We start from the raw sequence: 20,064 nt of genomic DNA, 5'->3' as shown, positions 1-20,064 counted from the left end.
GATGATCAATAAATATTTGTGAAGGTTTGAATCTGGAATTGTTTTGTTCATGAAATAGTGAAATTGGACAAGATTAGGAGGTGTGTTCATGGATCCATGTATACAGTTTTTAAGGATATAGGAATGTCCTGATACTGTATAAAAAATTGGGGGGAATAGCCTTCATGAGATTTTCAAAGGATTTAAGGCCCAAAGGAGTGAAGAGCAATGGATTACATAATATTCAGCTCAAACATTCTGTTGGTCAATATATACTGTATTTTTTGTTCCTGAGGATTTTTGTAACCCAGATATTATATAACTGAGAGCCTTTTGGCATTAGGCTCTAGTTATTAATAAGATTTCCTATAATACCACACACCTGAATTTGTACAAGCACTGGTAAAAGGTAGATTCTACATTCTAAGATGATAACACTAGTTTGCTTGAATCTAAAACTTGGTATCCCACTGCCTCTAGCACACCATAAATAGTGAAGTTGAAGGACTTAAGGGAAAATAAATGACAAGTTCTGCAAATCAGACTCTGGTTTAACTTATCCAAATAGCTGCATGTATGGAAGAGGTAAAAATGAGAGTTTCAGTTTGCCTAGTCAGACCCAAGAGCCAGGCTCCAGTTAGACCTGTTTATCAGTTCAAAGCAGGAAACAGAAAATAGAACAAAGGTTCATCTCTTAAAACACCACCATGAGTTAGGTGACAACTTTTCATTTCTTACAAGGCAAGCAGGTAATTTAGCAAAGAAGAGGGTGGACAGAAGAGGCAGGTCTGCTGTGGAGAGAAGCTGCTGAAAATTTCCCTCCTTCCTATCCTGGACATTGGAACTTACTTTGATTGATAGACTGTTGTTCATCACTCAAGCATGATTTTGCCTTGAACATAACTTGAATTTGATGAATGCTTTGTTGTTCCAATAAATGCTTTATCGTTCTTGCCGTACATAACCTTTCCTCAGGCCAACTTCTGTAGCATTTCCACATCTCCTCACTCAGCCATGAAGTCATTGCTAACAGACTCTTGACAGATTGGATTTATGCTTAATCAAAAACTTTTACTCACTCATGCCAAATACATACACACACATATGTATGTATACATATATACAAAATTATATGCATATACACACACACACATATATATATATTACTATTGGGTAGTCAATAAATATTTATCAAATTAATGAACAAATGAATAAATAAATCATTGCTGGCTTAAAGCATTTAGCTTAATGGAGTGACTAACACTTCATCGTGCATTATATCTATTTACATCATTTTTCCTCCTTGACCCAAACCACACATAGTAAGATACAGAGCAGTAGGAGCATAGGATAGGGACAGATATTTAGGGTTATAAGACATCAAGATCATAAGAAGAAATTTTCATTGCCTGAACCCTGAGATACCAGGAACCATAATGAAGTATTATCTCCTAGCTTGTGATGATAGTCTGGTAAAACAGATAGAGCATGATTATATTTTTTTTCAGAGAAGTTAAAATCAAATGAAAGTAACAAACTTGTCCAAAGTCATAAAGCCAGTAAGTGATAAAGCCAAGACATGAATCCAGTGCAAATTCCAGTTTGGCACACAGCTAGCCTTCATTTTATGCAGGGCCTATTCAGACTGAATCTAGGGCTTCATCCACAGAATTGTCCAAGTTGGTCCACAGAAATAAAGCAAAGGAGAGATGTTTTCTAGTTTCTGGCTGCATTGGAGGCTACCTCTGAGGACTGAGCTGAGATACAGTAGATACCAAAGACTTCTGACTCATGAATTTTATGCTAAAGAGTCCTGCAAATCACCTGGGAGTTTAGTCACACTAAGAAAACCACTTGGCTGCTGAACCCACAACTGCTCCTCATTTTCATTTGACATTCTTAATTAAGACTGATTTGCTAGTAGTTTGTAGGGGGTACGTTCTGAAATGAACTTAATCATAAATGGATAAGTCATTAGTACTCTAGGAGAGCTTTCTACCAATCTGTATGGCTGGTAGAAGGACCAGGATACAGAACAGAGTTGGTGGGAACTTCTTCCCCAGAAAAATGTTATTTTCCTTGATAAATCAGGATCAAAAGCCTTGGCCAATATTTACCAAACCACAAAGTCACTCGTGACATGTGTTTAAGATGTAAATCCCAGATAGCCCTCCCTAAAGATTCTAACTGCATAATTCTTTGATGTAGATCAGAGAAAATCTGTTTTTAAAAAGCACTGCAGTTGATACTGATGTAGGTACTTGAGCTTCACTTGACAATAACAGGCCAAATCTATAAGAAGAGAAGTCAGTGTTCATCTAAATAACAAAAATTTGTAAATAATATAGAATTACATTCAACAGAGATCATATAGATATAATCATATTAATATTTGTAAACCTCTAAGGTTTCATGGGCCCACAAGTCATGAAACATGAAACAAAAGCAGTCAACTTTTTGCCTGGAAAACTGGGGGAAGAAACTAAGCTTTTCCTTTTGACAATAGTTCTACAACTTGACTTCCACAGTTCTTTACAATTCAATTAATAAAATACTTTTTTTTAAAGGCCATGACCACAATTTTGTTTTATTCCAATGGATAACCAAACTTGTTCACCAAGTTCACTAAAAGCATACATACTATTCTTTCAGTGGCAGCTAAAGAAATCAATACAAGATGTGTATGTAGTCAGGACTCCTCCTTCCCGGATACCAGCAGAGGTTACTTTTAAAGCCAGGTCTTCCCAGAGTTGGGTAAGCAACGAACAGGCTTTTTCCATGCCGCCAGCACACTGCGACATGAAGGAGAGCTGCATGTTTTAAGTCAGAGATGGACAAACTCTTTCTGTAAAGGGACAAACAGTCCCTGTTGCAAGGATTCAAGTCCGCTATTGGAGAACAAAAGCAGCCACAGAAACGACATGAACAAATGCACATGTCTGGGTTCTAATAAAACTTATTGGACACTGACATGTGAACTTCATGAAACTTTCACATGTCACAAATATTTTTCTTTTGACTTTATTAAAAAAACATAAACACCATTCTTTGCTTGCGCACTGTACAAAAAGTGGGTTTTTCTGGCCTATGGTCCATACTTTGTCAACTCCATGTTGTAAAGCTCCTTTGAAGTTTCTCTTGCAAGCTCTGGGCAAGTGAGGTCTACAAATCTTGTTGAACTTTATGAACCTGTTAAGTCAGCTTCAGGTTTAATATGCCCATCAGTTTTGAAGAATCCCATGTTTAAATGTGTATGTTCCTGGTGACAAATCCTGGGTTAAGTCCCAGGTGTCAAGAATCTGAGAAGACTGGTTCTAGGATCTACTTAGGGTTTTAAGATCGTTTGAAACAAGATCAGCTTCCAACAAACCAGCTTCCCTGGGCAAAGGCTTCAGGTGTTCTTCTGTGACGCTAGAATCAAAACTCTCATGGTCCTAAAATCCTTCAGGAAGATTCTGAAAGCATAGATTGAAACTGGACAAGGTAAAGGTTGTGGCTGGTTCTGTTCTTTGGTGCTTTTTTCTGCACATGACCTGAAATGCCAACAGACTTGAGACATCTTTGTTTTCATATTGCAACTGCTCTCTCCATCCCAGAACACTTCTCCACAGCATTCTTTCAAATCTTCAGGACTGGAAAGGCTGGGGGTGGAGTGGGGGAAGGACTAGTAATTCCGTAAGAGTAAGGTACAAAGGATCTGGAGTGTTTTCGTCCTTTCTTTTCAGCTTGGAATCCTTAAAAAGGGCTATGTTTTCTATGGTTGGGTCGTAGGAGTCAACAAATTGGCCTTCAACAAACTGAATCGTCAATGAGCATTTCCCCACAGACCGGTAGCCCAGGATCGCGATCTTCCAGGACTTGAACTGCGGCATCTTGGTGGCCTCCTCAGCCCCGGGCCAACCACATCAACCACGGGGCCGTCTCGCCAGGGCATAAAGTACTTTTTTAGCATCTACTACATGCTGGTACCCAGATCTCTGCAGCAGAGAGAGAGAGAGAGAGAGAGAGAGAGAGAGAGAGAGAACTGGCTAATTAACTAGATAATTCATCACAAATTACTTTTGTGATAATTGTGGCAATTGTTTTTCAATTTTTTATTTGCAATGTACTCTTTTTATAAACCATATATATTATGGGGCCACCTACCTACAGGTATTCATAAACCCTATACCACTGCCAGAAGTGGTCTCTGAGGACTTCTTATAGGGCTTTAGATAGTATGAAACATACTATCAAGAAGGGAGAGAACAGGAAAACAACAAAGAGAAGTAATGAAAGTACACAATAAGTCAATAGAAATAAATCCAAATATATTAATGACATTAAATATAAGTAGACTAGTTTCTGCTTCTATCCAAGATGAAGTAAGAGAAGGAAAAGGTTTACTTTATTCACTTTAAACACTAGAAAATCAGAAGAAATACATGAAACTGTGGTTTTCAGGCATTGGACACAAGACTATGATCCCAAGAAGAGGAAAACATTTACTATTGCACCAGATTACTGTCTAGAGACAATTTTCATGCTGCATGTTTCACAAAGAAAGGGAAACCCAAACAGAGTCCTTTGGTCCTGCTGAGCTGGGGAGGCAGACATTGAAGTTTGGAGAGGCCAGAGTGGCTAAGATTTGTAGTAAAGAGAATTATAAATAAGAGAGCTAGAGAGAAGAGAGAGAGAGAGAGAGCTCCAGAGATCTGCTGAGTCTTTGGTTGAGTCTTGAAATGCATATATGTGAGAGGGAAAGAGAGTGTTTTAAGAGGATCCCTAAGATGCAGCAATTTGGCAGGATGTTAGAAAGAGTTGCAAAATTGTCATGGAATCCTACTTCTGAAAGATGCTATATACATCCACATGTCCACAGCTACACTTTTTATAGTGGAAAAACACTGAAAAATATGTCTAGATATTAGGTAATAGTTGTATAAGCTGTGTTGTATAAAATAGATGACAATCTGGGGTCTTTGAACCCGAAGAATCCATGAACTCTGTTGCTGTAAATTTTGAGGACAAATGTATTTTGGGGATATTCAGTGGTTCTCAATCCTATACATATTAGAATCATCTGGGGGGATTATTTTTTTTTAGTACCGATGATATGGCCCCACTCCTGATTAAGCAAATCTGAATTTCTGAGGATGTGATCATCTTTCTCAAGCCCCTGTGTTACTCTGGAGCACACTGAGGGATGAGACTCACCAGAACAGAAGCACCATCACTTAAATCAAACTCTCAAGGGTTTTTCATTTAAAATAAAATAATTACTTTTATAGATAAAAATAGTATGAAATCATTTAAAAAGGCTTATTACAAAGATTATGAACAACATGGTCAAATACTTATAATGTTGAAAAAAGTGCAATGCTAAATTGTATGTATACTGTGATTATTATAACTACCTGAAGCACATATATAAAAGTAGAAGTACTGAAAGAGGGCACCTGGGTAGTCCAGTTGGTTAAGTATGTGCCTTCGGCTCAGTCATGATCCCAGGGTCCTGGAACCGAGTCCCACATCAGGTTCCTTGCTCAGCAGGGAGTCTGCTTCTTCCTCTGGCTATGCCCCTCCCCCTGCTTTTGCTCTCTCTTTTTCTGTCAAATAAATAAATAAAATCTTTTTTAAGAAAGTATGACAAAAGATTGCCAAGTGTAGTTTTAGTAACTCACGAATATTTTCTTTCTTTATTTTCCAAATTTTTTGGTTAATATTAAGGGGGGGTGTCTTTGAAGGACACCCAGCAAATGGTGAGTAAGGAGACCCTAATGGATTGCCCTCTTGTGGAGCCCTACAGTATCCTTAACTTCCTGACATTCCCTTTCAGACTCAATATGCCACTGAGTCATTGAATGGTGCTGTCTTGTTAATAAAACTAAAAATGAGATGGCCTAACTTAAGGGTTTCCCTATAGGATGTCTACTTCTAACCTCTGCTCTTTGCCATGACTTTTAGTCTTTCAGATTTTCCAAGTCAGAAGTTCCAGATTCAACATTTTTTTGGAATCACTATTATAGAATAGCTATTTTTCTTCCCTGAAGAGACCTAAATTAAAAGATGAACATTTGGGATCCTAAACTCCTTTCCCACAGAATGTGGAAAATCTCCTTGCGTGGAAGCTAGAAAATAGCTGATGCTAACCATAGAAAGGCACAAAGCATGCAACTTTTAACTACTGCAAGACTAATAGACTGATTATAACCTCTTTCCTGCTGGGCCCTAAGAACCTGCAGGCATTCTTTTTCAGAAGTTAGATAATAGCCCCTGTTGTTCCTTCTTTTAATTTCATAAAATAGCAAATCCCTATAGTCCCTAGTGATTTAGCCAAGAAAGCAATTATAGGAGATTGCTGGATCCAACTGCTTTTCCCCAATAGATTTGAAGATGAGAATGTGTATGTTCATTATTTCATTCTTCCAAAAAGTCAGTCAAACTGCTTTGTAAGTCATTGCATACTTCCTGCAGGCTCCTTCCAGAATTCTGGTTGGGAAGCTTCTTAAAACAGCTAGTCCTATTATATTAGGTCTCCTTTGGTTGCAAATGGCAGAAACCCCTCCAACTACCTTATGGATAAACAAAAAAATGATGGTAGGCACTACTTAATAGCTTACATAACAAAAAAGTCTAGAAGCAAGTTAGATGCAAGATGTCATGAAACATCTCTTTCATTATCTCAGCTATACTTTCCTCTATGTTAACTTTATTCACCACAGGCTCCCTCTAAGTGAAGGCAGAGATGGCTGTTCCTACCTAACTCCAGGCTCATGTTGTGCTTGCATGTGAACAAAAGGAAAGAGGTCCTCTCTCTCCCAGCATCTGCATGGGGACTCTGTAAAAAGTCTGGCCCTACTTAGAGCACACACAGTCTGTATGTAGGGCAGCTTCAACAGATACCCCAATAATTGGCCAACCTAGATTAGATGCCTATTAATACAAATCAAGGATGTGTAGTTGATGGTCTCACCAGTGGAGGGAACACTTTATCTCCACCATAATGTATATCTAAAACAAGACTTATACGTTTAAAATTATCAAGAGCAAAGGAGAAAGAGAATTTTGGTTGAAAAAAATAATTTTAATAACTTGTCACTAACTGATAGAGATAATACAATCAAGAAAAAGACTTAGAAAAATATAAAGGGCATTAAAAACTGAGACTAAATAATCACATTATTGGCTTTCAATTCTCTTCATACTTTACATTCCTCTTTGAGTACCTATTTTATGATGGTTTGCAAAATCACCATGCCTTTAGAATTTTTTGTTTCTTCTCAAAGCATATATATTTATGATATACATATATTTATTAAACCAGCAACACAAACATAACACTAAATAAAAATAAAGAAAATATCTGTCCATAATCTTAACCTCACAAGGAAAACCCTTAATTCAAACGGAAACTTGTGCTTTATTCTTATTTCTCTTCAGTCTTTGTCAAGGCATATTATTATAGTCTAATAAAAATTTACATAGAATTTCACATTCCTGTTTTAAACGCAATGTATCACAAAGATTTCCATGTTGCTACATAACCTTTATAATCATAATTATAATGCCTGCATAATATTTATTGATTAAATATTCACTACTTCACTTAACCAGTTACTAATGCTAAATATGAAGTTATTTTTCATTTTTAAGATAAGTACATTGCAATACACATATTTCATTCATGAAGCTTTGTATTCTTTTTAAACTTTTTCCTTAAATTCCAAGAAATTGAATTGTTGCGTTAAAGTATGAACAAATTTGATGATGTGATTCTTGCTCCATATTGCTGTGCTGATTTTCAAAATGATTCTGATTTACTTGAAATATAGATATACCATTTTATGATAACTACACCAACATTGGATATTATAAAACTTTACCATAATCCCTGGCTCCCTAAACCAAAGTAATACTTCCTGATCCCCTTTGTCACTTTCTATCCCCATATTCTGCTTGACTTGATTTTATCCACTACCCTTTTCACTAGCATAGACGATATTTGCACTTTGATTTTAGCTCTCCTGTCATGCTGTCAATATAAACATATGCTTGATTAAGTCAGAATTTTACCTGTTTCGTTCATGCTGTATCACTATTATCTACAAGAGTCCATGGAACATAGTAGTATATCAATAATGTTTTCCCTGAACTTGTTTTTTCTTTATAGAGGTATAATATACCCAAGTAGAATGTGCAGATCATAAACGTACAGTTCAATGAGTTTTGATAAATGTAATCACCATGTAACCAATAGCCTACTAAGATCTAGAATATTTCCATTACCTTAGTTCTTAGTGCTTACTTCCGGTCATTACCCATTCCACATTGAAAACCACTGTTTTTATTTCTATCCCCATAGATCAGTTTTAACTCTCTTAAACTTTATATAATTGGAATTACACTGTATGCACTTCTCTACATTCACTCAATATGTTTTTGAAATGTATCCATATTTTTGTGTGCATCAGAAGTCCATTCTTTATTTGTTAAAGAGTTTTATTCTCTTGTACGAATAATTACAAATTTCTTTTGATGGACATTTTGGTGATCTTCAGTTTTTTGCACTAATGAATAAAGCTATAAACATTCTTGTACATATCTTTTGGTGTTAGGTAAAAAACATGTGAATGAAGTTATTAGGTAGATGTTTATTAAAAAGAACTACCAATCATCTTCCAAAGTGATTGTGCCATTTTATACTTCTACCAGTAATGTCAAGTGTTCTATTTGTCATAGAATATGACAAGTTTGCAATGATGCTACTAAGCATTTTAATTTTAGTTATTTTGGTGGTTATGTAGTGGTATCTCATTGTGGTCTTAATTTGCATTTCACCAATGACAGTTACATTTACATTCTTATTGTCCATTCAATATGTTCTTTTGTGAAGTGTCTTTTACATAGTTGTCCATTATTTTTAAAGGGTTGCCATCTTTATTGATTTTTTTAATATTATGGAGATTTGTTCTTTGTTGTACACATGTATTGCAAATATTTTCTTGCAACCTGTGCCTTACTTCATCTTCTTACTAATATCTCTTGATGAACAGAACTTTTAAATTTTGATGAAGACTAATTGATCAATTTTCTTTTGCCCTGCCTAAGAAATCTGCCTGTTGTTTTTGCTTTTTTTTTTTTTTTTTTTTAAGATTTTACTCATTTATTCATGAGAGACACAGAGAGAGAGAGTGAGGCAGAGACACAGGCAAAGGGAGAAGCAGGCTCCACACAGGAAGCCTGATGTGGGACACAATCTGGGACTCCAGGATCACGCCCTGGGCCAAAGGCAGGCGCTAAACTGCTGAGCCACCCAGGCATCCCAAAAATCTGTCTGTTGTAATACGGAAATATTCTTTCATGTTTTATTCCATAAGCTTTATACTTTAGCTGTCACAGATCTATGAGTCATCTCAGATTATTTTTATACATAGTTTGAGATAAGAATGGAGGCTTATTTTTCTTTCCATACTTTATTCCAGGATGTCTTACATTTTGGATCAGAAAATACCTTTTTGGGGGAAGCTGTTCTATTCATTGTATGATATCTAGCAGCATTCCTGGCCTCTACCAATTAAATACCCTACTCAATTGTGGCAATCAAAAATGTTTCCAGATATTACCAAATGTCTCCTACCCCCCTCCATCCACCAGGAGTTGGTGGGGCATGGCCTCAGGTTGAGAACCACTGATTTTTTTTTTTTTTTTTTTTTTTTGTTTTTTGTTTTTTTTTTTTTTTTTATTATTTTTTTTATTGGTGTTCAATTTACTAACATACAGAATAACACCCAGTGCCCGTCACCCATTCACTCCCACCCCCCGCCCTCCTCCCCTTCTACCACCCCTAGTTCGTTTCCCAGAGTTAGCAGTCTTTACGTTCTGTCTCCCTTTCTGATATTTCCCACACATTTCTTCTCCCTTCCCTTATTTTCCCTTTCACTATTATTTATATTCCCCAAATGAATGAGAACATATAATGTTTGTCCTTCTCCGACTGACTTACTTCACTCAGCATAATACCCTCCAGTTCCATCCACGTTGAAGCAAATGGTGGGTATTTGTCATTTCTAATAGCTGAGTAATATTCCATTGTATACATAAACCACATCTTCTTGATCCATTCATCTTTCGTTGGACACCGAGGCTCCTTCCACAGTTTGGCTATCGTGGCCATTGCTGCTAGAAACATCGGGGTGCAGGTGTCCCGGCGTTTCATTGCATTTGTATCTTTGGGGTAAATCCCCAACAGTGCAATTGCTGGGTCGTAGGGCAGGTATATTTTTAACTGTTTGAGGAACCTCCACACAGTTTTCCACAGTGGCTGCACCAGTTCACATTCCCACCAACAGTGCAAGAGGGTTCCCTTTTCTCCACATCCTCTCCAACATTTGTTGTTTCCTGCCTTGTTAATTTTTCCCATTCTCACTGGTGTGAGGTGGTATCTCATTGTGGTTTTGATTTGTATTTCCCTGATGGCAAGTGATGCAGAGCATTTTCTCATGTGCATGTTGGCCATGTCTATGTCTTCTTCTGTGAGATTTCTGTTCATGTCTTTTGCCCATTTCATGATTGGATTGTTTGTTTCTTTGGTGTTGAGTTTAATAAGTTCTTTATAGATCTTGGAAACTAGCCCTTTATCTGATATGTCATTTGCAAATATCTTCTCCCATTCTGTAGGTTGTCTTTGAGTTTTGTTGACTGTATCCTTTGCTGTGCAAAAGCTTCTTATCTTGATGAAGTCCCAATAGTTCATTTTTGCTTTTGTTTCTTTTGCCTTCGTGGATGTATCTTGCAAGAAGTTACTATGGCCGAGTTCAAAAAGGGTGTTGCCTGTGTTCTTCTCTAGGATTTTGATGGAATCTTGTCTCACATTTAGATCTTTCATCCATTTTGAGTTTATCTTTGTGTATGGTGAAAGAGAGTGGTCTAGTTTCATTCTTCTGCATGTGGATGTCCAATTTTCCCAGCACCATTTATTGAAGAGACTGTCTTTCTTCCAATGGATAGTCTTTCCTCCTTTATCGAATATTAGTTGCCCATAAAGTTCAGGGTCCACTTCTGGATTCTCTATTCTGTTCCACTGATCTATGTGTCTGTTTTTGTGCCAGTACCACACTGTCTTGATGACCACAGCTTTGTAGTACAACCTGAAATCTGGCATTGTGATGCCCCCAGATATGGTTTTCTTTTTTAAAATTCCCCTGGCTATTCGGGGTCTTTTCTGATTCCACACAAATCTTAAAATAATTTGTTCTAACTCTCTGAAGAAAGTCCATGGTATTTTGATAGGGATTGCATTAAACGTGTATATTGCCCTGGGTAACATTGACATTTTCACAATATTAATTCTGCCAATCCATGAGCATGGAATATTTTTCCATCTCTTTGTGTCTTCCTCAATTTCTTTCAGAAGTGTTCTATAGTTTTGAGGGTATAGATCCTTTACATCTTTGGTTAGGTTTATTCCTAGGTATCTTATGCTTTTGGGTGCAATTGTAAATGGGATTGACTCCTTAATTTCTCTTTCTTCAGTCTCATTGTTAGTGTATAGAAATGCCACTGACTTCTGGGCATTGATTTTGTATCCTGCCACGCTACCGAATTGCTGTATGAGTTCTAGCAATCTTGGGGTGGAGACTTTTGGGTTTTCTATGTAGAGTATCATGTCATCGGCGAAGAGGGAGAGTTTGACTTCTTCTTTGCCAATTTGAATGCCTTTAATGTCTTTTTGTTGTCTGATTGCTGAGGCTAGGACTTCCAGTACTATGTTGAATAGCAGTGGTGAGAGTGGACATCCCTGTCTTGTTCCTGATCTTAGGGGAAAGGCTCCCAGTGCTTCCCCATTGAGAATGATATTTGCTGTGGGCTTTTCATAGATGGCTTTTAAGATGTCGAGGAATGTTCCCTCTATCCCTACACTCTGAAGAGTTTTGATCAGGAATGGATGCTGTATTTTGTCAAATGCTTTCTCTGCATCCAATGAGAGGATCATATGGTTCTTGGTTTTTCTCTTGCTGATATGATGAATCACATTGATTGTTTTACGGGTGTTGAACCAGCCTTGTGTCCCAGGGATAAATCCTACTTGGTCATGGTGAATAATTTTCTTAATGTACTGTTGGATCCTATTGGCCAGTATCTTGTTGAGAATTTTTGCATCCATGTTCATCAGGGATATTGGTCTGTAATTCTCCTTTTTGGCGGGGTCTTTGTCTGGCTTTGGAATTAAGGTGATGCTGGCTTCATAGAACGAATTTGGAAGTACTCCATCTCTTTCTATCTTTCCAAACAGCTTTAGGAGAATAGGTATGATTTCTTCTTTAAACGTTTGATAAAATTCTCCTGGGAAGCCATCTGGCCCTGGACTCTTGTGTCTTGGGAGGTTTTTGATGACTGCTTCAATTTCCTCCCTGGTTATTGGCCTGTTCAGGTTTTCTATTTCTTCCTGTTCCAGTTTTGGTAGTTTGTGGCTTTCCAGGAATGCGTCCATTTCTTCTAGATTGCCTAATTTATTGGCGTATAGCTGTTCATAATATGTTTTTAAAATCGTTTGTATTTCCTTGGTGTTGGTAGTGATCTCTCCTTTCTCATTCATGATTTTATTAATTTGAGTCTTCTCTCTCTTCTTTTTAATAAGGCTGGCTAATGGTTTATCTATCTTATTAATTCTTTCAAAGAACCAACTCCTGGTTCTGTTGATCTGTTCCACAGTTCTTCTGGTCTCGATTTCGTTGAGTTCTGCTCGAATCTTTATTAGCTCCCTTCTTCTCTTGGGTGTAGGATCTATTTGCTGTTTTTTCTCTAGCTCCTTTATGTGTAAGGTTAGCTTCTGTATTTGAGTTCTTTCCAGTTTTTGAATGGATGCTTGTATTGCGATGTATTTCCCCCTTAGGACTGCTTTTGCTGCATCCCAAAGATTTTGAACGGTTGTATCTTCATTCTCATTAGTTTCCATGAATCTTTTTAATTCTTCCTTAATTTCCTGGTTGACCCTTTTATCTTTTAGCAGGATGGTCCTTAACCTCCATGTGTTTGAGGTCCTTCCAAACTTCTTGTTGTGATTTAGTTCTAATTTCAAGGCATTATGGTCCGAGAATATGCAGGGGACAATCCCAATCTTTTGGTATCGGTTCAGACCCGATTTGTGACCCAATATGTGGTCTATTCTGGAGAAAGTTCCATGTGCGCTTGAGAAGAATGTGTATTCAGTTGAGTTTGGATGTAAAGTTCTGTAGATATCTGTGAAATCCATCTGGTCCAGTGTATCATTTAAAGCTCTCGTTTCTTTGGAGATGTTGTGCTTAGAAGACCTATCGAGTATAGAAAGAGCTAGATTGAAGTCACCAAGTATAAGTGTATTATTATCTAAGTATTTCTTCACTTTGGTTAATAATTGATTTATATATTTGGCAGCTCCCACATTCGGAGCATATATATTGAGGATTGTTAAGTCCTCTTGTTGAATAGATCCTTTAAGTATGATATAGTGTCCCTCTTCATCTCTCACTACAGTCTTTGGGGTAAATTTTAGTTTATCTGATATAAGGATGGCTACCCCTGCTTTCTTTTGAGGACCATTCGAATGGTAAATGGTTCTCCAACCTTTTATTTTCAGGCTGTAGGTGTCCTTCTGTCTAAAATGAGTCTCTTGTAGACAGCAAATAGATGGGTCCTGCTTTTTTATCCAGTCTGAAACCCTGCGCCTTTTGATGGGGTCATTAAGCCCGTTCACATTCAGAGTTACTATTGAGAGATATGAGTTTAGTGTCATCATGATATCTATTCAGTCTTTGTTTTTGTGGACTGTTCCACTGAACTTCTTCTTAAAGGGGACTTTTAAGAGGCCCCCTTAAAATTTCTTGCAGAGCTGGTTTGGAGGTCACATATTCTTTTAGTTGCTGCCTGTCTTGGAAGCTCTTTATCTCTCCTTCCATTTTGAATGAGAGCCTTGCTGGATAAAGTATTCTTGGTTGCATGTTCTTTTCATTTAGGACCCTGAATATATCCTGCCAGCCCTTTCTGGCCTGCCAGGTCTCTGTGGAGAGGTCTGCTGTTACCCTAATACTCCTCCCCATAAAAGTCAGGGATTTCTTGTCTCTTGCTGCTTTAAGGATCTTCTCCTTATCTTTGGAATTTGCAAGCTTCACAATTAAATGTCGAGGTGTTGAACGGTTTTTATTGATTTTAGGGGGGGATCTCTCTATTTCCTGGATCTGAATGCCTGTTTCCCTTCCCAGATTAGGAAAGTTTTCAGCTAGAATTTGTTCAAATACATATTCTGGCCCTCTGTCCCTTTCGGCGCCCTCGGGAACCCCAATTAAACGTAGGTTTTTCTTCCTCAGGCTGTCGTTTATTTCCCTTAATCTATCTTCATGGTCTTTTAATTGTTTGTCTCTTTTTTCCTCAGTTTCCCTCTTTGCTGTCAACTTGTCTTCTAGGTCACTCACTCGTTCTTCCACCTCGTTAACCCTCGTCGTTAGGACTTCTAGTTTGGATTGCATCTCATTCAATTGGTTTTTAATTTCTGCCTGATTAGCTCTAAATTCTGCAGTCATGAAGTCTCTTGAGTCCTTTATACTTTTTTCTAGAGCCACCAGTAGCTGTATAATAGTGCTTCTGAATTGGCTTTCTGACATTGAATTGTAATCCAGATTTTGTAACTCTGTGGGAGAGAGGACTGTTTCTGATTCTTTCTTTTGAGGTGAGGTTTTCCTTCTAGTCATTTTGCTCAGTGCAGAGTGGCCAAAAGCAAGTTGTATTGGGAAAAAGAGAAAAAGAGAGGAGAGAAAGAAGGAAAGAAAAGAGAAAGAGAAAAAAAAAGGGAAGAAAAAGAAAAAAAAAAGAAAAAAAAAAGAAAAAAAAAGAAGAAAAAGAGAAAGAAAAAGAAAGGAGAAAAAAAGGGGGTGGGGGAAGGAAACAAATCAAAAAGCAAAACAAAACAAAAACAAAAACAAAAACAAACAAAAAAAGAACCACCGGGGAGTATCTTCTGATTCTGTGTTCTTTAAGTCCCTTGGCTTCTCCTGGAAGTTGTCAGTCTAGCTGGTGTTCTGGGGGAGGGGCCTGTTGTGCTGATTTTCAGGTGTTAGCAGTTGGGGGAGCTGCTGTGCCCCTGCCTGGTGCAGGGCTCGGTGGGGGTTGTTTACCCCGTGAGGCCGCAGGAGGAACAGCCCCAGTGGCGGGGCAGCTCTGGAAACCTGGAGTCAGCTCCGGCAGGAACTCCGTCTGCAGGGCCTGGAGGCTCCGGGGCGGGGCCGCTGATGTGCTCAGCTGGGGCAGGAGCGTCCTTGCTGTCCTGGGCCCTCCCGGCCTCTGCCTGTCCCGGGGGAGGCGGGATCCTGGGCTGTGTCCCGGCGCCCTGTGCTCCGGGGCCTGCGCTGGTGGATTCGCGCTCCCGGGCCGCGCAACCCCCTCCGCGGAGCTGCCGCCCGAGCCCCTCCGAGCTGCTCCTGGAACCGCGCAGCCCCCTCCGCACGGAGCCTCTTCTTCTGCCCGAGCCCCTCCGAGCTGCTCCCGGGGCCCCGCAGCCCCCTCCGCGGAGCCGCCGCCCGAGCCCCTTCAGCTGCTCCGGGTCCCGCCGGGTCCCGCCGTGCGCGCTGCAGCCCTTAGGGAGCTCGGCGCACTCTCCTGGGCGCGCAGTTGCTCTGTTACTGTCCCCGGGAGCCCGAGGGCCTCCTCGCCCTCCTGGTCCTGCTCCAACTCCCCACGAGCCCCTTTCCGCCCGGGAAGGTCGGTGCAGCTCCTGCTCCTCCGGGACGGGGCTCTCCTGTCCTGGGGACACTCGCCCCGGCCTCAGCCCGGCTCCTCGCGGGGCCCCTCCCCCTTGGAGGCCTTTGTTCCTTTATTTCTTTTTCCCCGTCTTCCTACCTTGATAGATGCGCGAACTCTTCTCACTGTAGCATTCCAGCTGGTCTCTCTTTAAATCTCAGGCCGAATTCATAGACTTTCAGGATAATTTGAAGGTTTTCTAGGTAGTTTGGTGGAGACAGGTGATTTGGAGACCCTACTCCTCCGCCATCTTGCTCCTCCCCCCTCGAGAACCACTGATTAATATAATTATTCCTGGCACCTTTTTCAAAATTCAATTATTGTATACACGTGTTTTTTTTTCCTGGACTATTTGCTATTCATATGACCTACTTGTCCTAATTATCCTAGTACTGCAGTTTTTATTATTTTAAAATCAGGTAGCGTAAAGTGCTTCAACTCAATTCTTCCTTTTCAAGATTTTTTTTACATTTAACAAGATTGAATTCTGAAATCTTCCCCAAAAGTATTGTTCTAGTAGTTGTTTTATAGATTTCTTAGGATTTCCTACAAATGCAGTGATGTCATTGGCAACTAAAGATACATTTACTTCTTCCTTTCCGATCTCCATGACATTTACTTTTTTAAAATTTTTATTTAAATTCCAGTTAGTTAACATACAGTGTAATATTAGTTTCTGGTGTACAGTTTAATGATTCAACACTTCCACACAACACCTGGTGTTCATCCAACAAGTGCCCTCCTTAATCCTCACCACCTATTTAACCCATGCCCCTACTTACTTCTCTTCTGGTAACCATCAGTTTGTCCTCTATAATTAAAACTCAGTTTCTTGGTTTGCCTCTCTGTCTCTTTTTTTTCTCTATTTTCATTTGTTTTGTTTCTCAAATTCCACATGCAAGTGAATACAATATTCATCTTTCTCTGACTGACCTATTTACTTAGTCTAATACTCTCTAGCTCCATCCATGTCAGTGTAAATGGCAAAATTTCATCCTTTTTTATGGCTAAGTAATATTCTATTGTACATATACCATATCCAATGGCAAAACGACAGTCTCTTCAACAAATGGGGTTGGGAAACTTGGATAGCTACATGCAAAAGAATGAAACTGGACCACTCTTTTACACCATACACAAAAATAAATTCAAAACAGATCAAAGACTTAAATGTGAGACATGGGCACCAGTGTATTTCATTCTTTTCTGTAAATTCCAGTTCCAATATTATGTTATTTTTTTCAATCTGAAAAAAAAAAACTGTTAACATTTTTTTGTAGCACAAAACTTCTAGCCAAATATTCTTTCACTTTTTATGGTAGATAGTTTTCTGGTTAGCATTCTGTTGTAGTTGTTTAGTTACTTTGAAGATATCATGCTCTTGTTTTTGGCCTCCATTGTTTCTGGTAAGAAACGAGTCACCATTCTCATCATTGTTCCCATACATGCTTGTGTTCTTTTACTTTTAGCTGCAGAATTTTTTATCTTTGATTTACAGCAGTTTGACAATTATTACCTAGTATGGCTTTCTTTGTATTTATCTTACTTAGATTCACTGAACTTCCTGGATCCATAGGTTGAATTTTTTGACAAATTTAGGAAATTAGGGGCCATTATTTCTTAAAATATATTTTGCTCATTCTCCATCTCTTCTCCCATTGAGTCTCCTATAACAATATGTTAGATCACTTGATATTGTCCCGTGAGTTACTGGGTCTCTGTACATTTTTTACAATCTTTTTATTTTTTAATCTGCTTTGGTTTTGATAATTTCTATTGATTTATGCTTTGTTAGGATGAGTCTATTTGGGTTTTATTTCCAATCCAAGTGCATGGCACTTACTTACTCCAAAGTGTGTTTTTCTCCTAAAGTGTGCTCTAATGGATTTCCACTATATTTTTTAGGTAGGCAGTAATTTCTCTCCAATTTGGATGGTTTGACCTCCATCTTCCAGCACTCTGTGGCCTCTCTTACATCAGTTTGCATCTCAACCCTTTGCACAAATTGTAGTGTACTGCTCCCTTGAGTTTTACCTTGAGGAGTCAAGAGCAGCCCTAATTCAAACACATGAGCAAAACCCACATATACACCCTAAACCCACCTCTCTGCCACACAACTTCCAGCTATTTATGCAGCCCTAATCTATGATCACTGTCTCATAAGAGGAAGACCTCTAGTTTCTATTTGGGTTCATTCATAAAAATGCCTTAGGGCAAAAAGTTGGAATTAACATAGAGCTCATCACATGTGTTTCTCTTCTCTCAAGAATCACTGTTCTGTATTGCTTGTTTATCTGTTCCTGAAAACAGTTACCTCATTAATTTTGCCCAGTTTATAGTTGTTTATGTCAAGAGGGTAAGTCCAAAATGAATTATCTTAGTCATGGCTGATATGAAAGTCTATTGCATCTTAGCCTTTTGGCTGAGACTAAGTGTGGTATCTGTTCTTATCAGTGCAGTGAAGTTTGAAAAAATAAATGAATGAATGAATCTTGGCAGAAACAGGAACTTTTCAAAAAAAAAGTATTCTTTACATATCTTTATCCTCCTGGCAACCTCTTACACAAATTCTCTACCTATCATGTGTCCCTTTTACTAGAAAAAATGTGTTAGATTCAAATCCCCATTAACATATTGGGATATTTGCATTTTCAAAACTTATCCTTTTTTTTTTTTTTTTTTGAAAGAGAGAGCTAGAGCACACACATGGTGGGGAGGGGCAGAGGGCGAGGGGTAGAGAGAATTTTAGGTAGGCTTCATGTCCCAGTGTGGAGCCTGGCACAGGGCTCCATCTCATGACCCTGAGATCATGACCTGAGCCAAAATCAAGAGTTCGATGCTTAACTGACTGAGCCACCCAGGTGCCCCCCAAAACTTATCCTTTAAAGTAAAGCCTGAATAGAAAAACAATGAAGTCAATGGAGCCAAGGAGGTTCTTTGTTTTTCTTTTCAGAGTAGGTTCTTTGAAATGATAATTTAAAAAATTGCTACACTATAGCTACATTGACTAAGATAAAAAAAATCTATGTGGCCTAGCCTAATAATGAACTATTCCATTAGTAATTAATGATCTTTGCTTTATTCATGTCATCTGCATTACAACCTGAATTCCTTCAAAGGAATACTACTCCTGTTTCTATAAAAAACGTGCTGCTAAAATATATTACATATCACTAATACCTGGAAGTCTCTTCATGGTTAACAATGTGAAATATCATTCTTGATGTTCACAAAAAGTAGAAAAGCCTTAGAAAAATTTAAAAACCCAAATATTTGAACTTTCATGCAATTCCATTAGCTGATAAAAAAAATTAATGGACAAAGAACATTTCTTTTGATCCTTAAAATTGCCCCCTTTCAATTTTGCCATATACTTTGCCTACAGTAAATTCATTCCTGCTCAAATAAATACGTATCACCTTGGCACTGCACTTAGTCAAATACATACTTACTGCCTTGATACTACACTTATAGCACAAAATAACAAGTCTATGCAGCTAACAATCTTTCTAATCTCATCACTTTTTTCTTCAGATCATGGAATTTTCATTTTGTACATAATTGTCCATGTTCCTTTCTCCTTATTCTTGCTCATAACTAATGGAGAGGATGGGAAAAGTGGCTAGAAATTAAACAATGCTTATGTTTCATGAGAACCTTGTCACCATGGATACCATGTGTTATGATGCCTCCTCAGTTTGCATCCACATACTGTATTCAAACAATCAGGAGAGAGAATGAGGAATTTGAAAGATTTTCCTTCTAGTTCTCTACATTTTACTAACTAGCTATGAGACCATAGGTAGTTTCATTTAACATCTTTGATGCCTTGGTTTCATCATCTGGAAATTGATGAGGTTAGACTAAAGGATTTTAGTATCTAATATTTACTGAGCATTTTCTATGTCCTGGTTATTATGCCAGGAATTTTATATGTTTTATGTTATTTAATCTTTACTATAATAACTCTATGAGACTATTTTTCAAGGTTTTCCAAAGAAAAACAACCAATAGAATATATATAGATATCACAAGAGGAGATTTAGTATGAGAATTTGTTCTTGTGATTATGGAGGCCAAGAAGTCCCATAATATACCATCTACAAGCTAGAAAAACAGGAAAGCTGGTGGCATAATTCAGTATGAGGCAAAAGGCCTGGGAACTGGGGAGGGAGAGTGGCTGCTAGTGTAAGTCCCAGAATTCACAGGCCCAAGAACCAGGAGTTCCAATGTCTAAGGGCAGGAGAATATGGATATCCCAAATCAATAATAGAATGAATTAGGCTTTTCTCCCCCTTCTTGTTCTATTCAGGCCTTCAGTGGATTGGATGATGC

At 38.4% G+C, this 20,064-nt stretch overlaps 1 protein-coding gene and 1 pseudogene across 7 annotated transcripts in view; both read left to right on the top strand.

The window, feature by feature from the left end:
• The window catches only part of PEX5L (peroxisomal biogenesis factor 5 like), a 325,883-nt gene that overhangs the window by 36,303 nt on the left and 269,516 nt on the right, over positions 1-20,064 (top strand). The window lies entirely within an intron of this gene.
• Positions 18,132-18,290, top strand: LOC144302764 (U2 spliceosomal RNA; annotated as a pseudogene).

This window comes from Canis aureus, chromosome 31 (assembly GCF_053574225.1).
Source record: "Canis aureus isolate CA01 chromosome 31, VMU_Caureus_v.1.0, whole genome shotgun sequence".
NCBI classification, from domain to species: Eukaryota; Metazoa; Chordata; class Mammalia; order Carnivora; family Canidae; genus Canis; species Canis aureus.
This window is presented reverse-complemented; position numbering and strand designations above follow the sequence as displayed.